General features: G+C 36.8%; 1 long non-coding RNA gene across 1 annotated transcript in view; it reads right to left on the minus strand.

Moving 5' to 3' along the window:
• Positions 1 to 4,567, minus strand: part of LOC107089742 — a 27,141-nt gene extending 22,574 nt beyond the window's left edge. Inside the window, exon 1 of the long non-coding RNA XR_001481449.1 lies at positions 4,149 to 4,567. This is a non-coding gene — a long non-coding RNA (uncharacterized LOC107089742). The remainder of the gene's footprint in view (positions 1 to 4,148) is intronic.
• Between the last annotated feature and the right edge of the window lie 1,723 nt (positions 4,568 to 6,290).

A 6,290-nucleotide genomic window follows, 5' to 3' on the forward strand; every position in this document is an offset into this window, starting at 1 on the left:
ATATATATATATATATATATATATATATATATATATATATATATATATATATATATAGTGATGGTGCAACGTAATAGGGGCCGGATATAACAACTGTGATTAATTGAAAATTCCATGAGGTTTAGTAGGGTTCACCCAATTTCCAAGGGTCACTTCTGCGTGAAGGAGTACAAATTTACATGCTCATATTAAGGAGACGATGTGGCGGGATTGTGGAAGGGGGTGGGGGACAAAAATTTGCCTGCTCTTTACAATATAAATCCTTTCGACAGCAGCAAGGATGCTTTTATTATAAAATGTGTGGAAGAATACAAATACATTAATTATACATGCATGATAAACTGAGAAACAGAACTAGGGCCCTTTGGCACCAATCATAGAAGTTTTACAAATTATTCTTTTTATTTTAGTTTAAATTCCTTTTAGATGGAGCTGTAGTTACAGTGATCTACTGTGAGTCACACTCTTCCATGGTCAGATCTCTGTAGGGGTTATTGTTTTTTAAATGTTCAACTAAATTCTTGAATTTAGTTTGGCTTAGTTTGTCCGTGTGGTACAAAAAAAGTAAGAGAGTACACAGGAGATACATTCTGACTCTCCTACTAACAAATTTGGCAGAGATCTCTGTCTTTTTAGTAGTTTAGTAAAACAAACTTGCATAACAGAAAACACAAAGCAAGGGTAATCATCGCTGCATTTGTGCTCTTCATACATTGATAAATGAACCCATTGTGAAGTGATTATCACAGTTATTCATAGCCGCTTTGCTAAGGGGATGGTACATTTGTTGCATTGCATGGGAGCAGACACTGCTTAGCCCTGCACATGTTTCCCTGTCAATGTGCATTACAGAACTGCCAGTGACATTTATAAATACTTGGTAATCTGCACGGCTATAAACACTGAGTTATTAGATTGTCATTATTTTGGCGGCAACTTGGCCCAGCCAATGATTAATTGAATACTATTAAGTTGAGGTAGCCTGTTTATAAATGCCGCTTTTACCTTATTTATAAGTCACTGACTGATTAAAATGTATAATTAAATGGCTGAGTTTTGCAAACATTAGGATTCTTTTAAATGATATATGACAATAATCATATTATCATATTATTACTTTATTTTTTCCACTGATGCTGTAGTAAAGCCTAGTTTAAGGAGTCTCTCAGTGTTAGATTGGACATAATAACATAATACAACGAATCCAAAAGAATTTGTCAGCCTGCTTTTCCCATCATTGTGAAAGACACTTGGGCTTTTAAATGAGCCTAATATAAACTGTGCTACACCTTCAGACCTATTGATAGTGGTAATAATGATAACTGAACTTTAGTGATCTCACATTGGAGAAATTTACCTCTGCATTTAACCTATCCCGTTGGGGAGCAGTGGCCTGCCATTGTGTGGTGCCCGGGGAGCAGTGTGGGGTAAAGGGTCTTGCTCAGGGACCCAGAGTGCAGGCTGTGGGGATCAAATCGGGAACCTGCAACCTTCTCAGAGCACAAGCGCACTGCTCTAACCATTAGGCCAAAACTCCAATAAGAACACAAAAGTAGTAGTTGAATAGCATTAGAGTTTGGATAGTTGCTTTTATTAAGTTGCACTGAACCCATAAAAAGGAAAAGTTAAAATAACAATATGACAATTAATTTTTTATCAACCAGAAAAGGAATCTTTTTTAAAAAGCTGTCTTTTTTAGGGGTTAGCCTGCAGTATTATTATAACCAAAAATTACCATGAAGAAGAAGTTGTATAAAAGTGGAGTTGTTGGTGTTTATTTTTGGACTCCAAAAATAGACACCAACAATATTGTTCTCCATCCAGTAAATAAGGTTTACATAAAAAGCCAGCCTGGGAGAATAAATATATTTTTTTTATGTTCAAGAAAAGTGAAACAGCTCTGCTTAAACATGAGTGTAAACTGTGGCAAGTGTTTGTACTCAATATCTCAACATTAAAATTTGAAAAATTTGCATGCAATAAATATTAGATTTTCTAAACTGGTACTTACAGTTTTATCCATATTCTAACAAAACACTATAGTCACTGCAGCATCAAACAGGAGCTCAAAGTACTACCACTTGGTTACCTGAACTAGCTAAAAGTTGGGATGAGACAGCTGTGGTAAACATTTCAGAGCAATCTTAATGTTTACCATCTAAAGCTTTTTCTGTATCTTGTTAACCAACCAACAGCTCCAAGACAGTAAAAAAAGTGAGTATCGAAATTTATACAGAGAAGCTACTTTTTGGTGCATCCAGTGTGCATTTGATTTAAATACTTGCTTCACCCTAAATGATTATCTCCATAGATGTATGAATGTGCTAGATATTTATTAGTAAAGCAGGGCATTCAAGAACCCAAAGTTTATCATAAACAGTAAATTCCACAGTGTTAAATATTTAATGTCAAATACATTGACTCTTTTAAAGTCATTACAAATGGAGTAACATATACACTATATAGAGAATTTAACACAAATTCATACCTGGACCAATGCACTCGGATTGGTGTTAAATTACACTCTTAAAGAGTAAATTTAACACTGCATAATTTAATGTGTATCTGAAAATATATGGATGTTGAGAGAAATAAGTTTGCCTGTTGATTCAGTTTGATCTGGGTAGATTGACTCGAAACTGTCATTCAGCAAAATTAGAAAAAACTTAAGCAGAGCTGAATGTAGCGTAAAATTTGTTCCAAGTAATGGTCTAACACTCTAAATGCTGGACAAAAAGGCAAGTAACAACACCTATTGTTCCCATATCTCTGTGACTAATATGTTAAAATGTGCACCTAATAGGCAGCAGAAACAGTTTAGAGAAACAAGTGAAGAGAATGTGATAAACAAAGTCCTGATAACAAAAATTATTGCTTAAGAAGCTATAAGTCTTAGGTTGTATAGCTTAAGTCAGTTTTTGAGCCTGTTCTGTATTTCTATTTAGTACAGTCACTGGTTATTAATACTGTAGCTTTTGTCATCCTCCTCCAACAGGTTAGAATTCTGCAAAGCCCTCAAGGTCTTTTAAACATCTCTATAAAGATAATGCATAACTTTGTTTCAATTCCCTTTTTCAGCACTCACAAGCTACATTACACTGGCACTTCTTGTAAATGGCATTTCCCATACCATCCTTACAGTTGATGCTTAGATTTTCTTTTTGTATTTCGCAAGTAGTATCCTTTGTCTAGCCCTGTAATGCTAAAACGAGTGCAATTCTGTTAGTGGACTGGTGTAGAAGCAGTTTGTCTGTGTTCAGTTTGAGTATCTATCTTTGCTTTGATACAACCTAGTCTTCGACCTCAACAAGAGGTAACATGGACTAGAGAGGAAGACCTGCTCATCACTAAAACCTGAAGAAAAGGGCACCTGGTAGCCTAAGCACCGCTTACTCATACCATCCCTTAGCTCCTGCCTTTTTTCATTCTAACCATCATCGATCCTCTAGCTTTGACAGAAGGTATGTATTTTAGGAGAGACCCCTGTTGATGTGATGGACATGAGGGCCCCATTTGAAATGGAAACCTAGGCATTCTGCCCTACCAGGGGAGATACAGAAATACCCCAGAATAGTTGGTGAAAGGAAATGGAACACGTAGAAAAAAAATGCTCTCTTTATTGAGGGTTTCCTTTCAAAAACACCAGCAAAATATAGCACGACACTTCCAATTCAGGATATGATGCTGTAAAATGCACCAACGTCAAAAGAGTACTCAATGGCCTCCATGGGCACTGATAGTTTCGTTTTACTCACATCATCGCTCACACTTGTATACACTGACAACACATGCTGACTCAGATAAGCGAGAAAATAAAAACATGATAAGAGAAATGAATGTACTTCAGGAGAAGAGATAAATCGAGCGACAGACAAGATTATCCTCCCTGTGTGCCCCGCTGCCTTGCATTTACCATTTCATCTTTTGTATTCATTCAAGTTTCAGCTTGAAAGAATACAAACTTCAAGAGAAAACTTTTTGTTATTGAACATGCACGTTGTCAGTGTATGTTCATAGCAGTGTCTATGATTGTACATGTACAACCCTGCTTTTTTAAGTTTGTGTATATATAGACGCTGTATATGCATGTAAATGTCGGAATGTAAAAGAAAAATAATGTGCTGCCCCTTATCCTCTTTATAACTCACCTTGACTGATAAAGAAATCCAAAGAACCGTTTCCTACGCCTGCTACTCATTCAAATAGCTGGCGTTTGTAAACAAGAGCTGCAGTTATCCATGTAGCGGTCAGATAAGAGGAGGAAGGAGACCTCCGGAGTGATGGATCACGAAGGGGCTCCCAGTTCTCCTCTCTTCCCAGCACCGTCCTGCCACCTTGGGATAATAAACAGCCACGGAGCAGGGGGCCAGATAAGAACCATCACTCACATTGTCCGAGCTGATAAGACACAGACGCTCTCTGTCACCCTCCATGACATTTGTTTTTCATTCCACTTCAGACTCAGGGAGAAGTCAACCTGTTTCATCTCATCAATGGGTTCGGCTCAGGATCCCCCGCTGAGTGGGTGCCACCCTTTGACACTGATGGTAGTCAGGTAACGGACCGTGTTTTTCCTGCAAGAAAACAACAACATGATATATTGTGTCCTGATTGTGTCTTCTTCCACAAATTAATTCTCTCATACTGAAAAAAAAAGAAAATAAACTCTTCAGCTCTGCTAAATTGTCTACAGATTTCAAAATATATTAGCTTCATATATTTCATGTGGCAACTATGAAGTAGGCTATTGGAATTTTATGCAGTAGAGCAACAGTAATGGATAATAGGGAAGCAGGACATAACAAGTTTATACAACTATTAATCTGAAAAGTGTGATGTACATGTGTATAGTCTCTTTTAAGTCAAAGTTAAACAACCATTTGTTTAGAACTGCTTTTGATTGTTAAAAGCCTCTTTCCCACTGAAATTAACAGTTTAACAAGGATTTTTTTAAACACAGGTTCGACCTGCTAACAATTTGCATTTGGCTCCCTTCCCATAAAAAAAGGCTGGGTCTGATCTCCCGCTGGCAAGCTGAAAGGTCTCTGTCCCCTTACTCCTGCGTCTCTGCTAATGGCATCACGCTGGGTTAGCGTTGATGATGTCATCAGTGAGACAGAAATCAGGAAAGTAAAAAATAAAGAGCAATATAGAAGGGAACCAGAGCATAGTCGGTGTGCTTTATTGTTTGTTTTTTTGTCCTTGTGAATCTCTCTCACTAGCGCTGCGTCATCTTTGCAATGTAAGCAGAGTTGTTTTGGCTTGTTAGATTAGATGCGACTGGTGCGACGTGTTGACATCCACACGTTCTGCTCAATGGTATCACATCAATTAGCGACTCAATCCTGGTCTGATGTTCCCAGTGTATGCCGATCGGGGCTGAGCAGTTTGAAGTAGATTATAACCCAAGTCGCTTCAAAGGGGTCGACAAAGGTCAGTGAACCATTCCCACTGCCACTAAAATCAGATTGTTCCGTGGTTTAAACAGGTTTTTAAGTCAATGTGAAAGGGGTAAAAGATAAACTTACCTGAGAATTCATCGGTTTAAGTTTTTTGTCCAACTGTTGCATTTGCTTTGCTACCTGTTTTGACCATATATTTACCTTCTCTTGTGTAATTCTGCTTTTATATTCCTTCTATTTAATTGTTTAATTCATGTAAAGCACTTTATATTGAATTTTTATCGAGAAAATAAACTTGCCTTGCCTTCGGTTTAAACCTTTGAAAAAATAAAAACAACTCCCTTCAATTTTTAGCTAAAATAATTTGAAAACCATGTAAAATTTTCTTGTCACTTCTTTTTTATTTGTAACTTTATGTTGGTTTATCACGTTAAATTTGGATCAGGTACACTGATAATTGTAATTTTAAAGCTACGAAATGTTCTAAATGTCGAGCTGGAAAAATCTTTGCAAGGCATGTAATTGATTAAATGTTAGTTTTAAGAATAGAAATATTCTACTGAAGGAGTATAGACAAAGAGTCTGATAAATCCTGACGTTATTTCTAAAGATGAGGACATTGTTCATCAAAATAAGAAAAAAAAAAAACGTTCACACCCAAACTTCTACAGCAGTGTTGTATTATCTTCATCATTTATATCTGAATAGCTATGCTTGAACTATTTTTACATGCCATGTGTCATTTTAATAGACCAACCTAGAGAGACTTCAAATTCAGAAACAACCAGGAAAAAAAAAAGAGGTGGGTCTCTATTCATCCCTCGCGTGCTTTAAAAGTAAAGGCACATATCAATGTGATTTGTGTGTGTGTGTGTGTGTGTGTGTGTG

The sequence above is a fragment of the Cyprinodon variegatus genome, unplaced genomic scaffold (genome assembly GCF_000732505.1).
Source record: "Cyprinodon variegatus isolate N-32 unplaced genomic scaffold, C_variegatus-1.0 Scaffold263, whole genome shotgun sequence".
Lineage (NCBI taxonomy): Eukaryota > Metazoa > Chordata > Actinopteri > Cyprinodontiformes > Cyprinodontidae > Cyprinodon > Cyprinodon variegatus.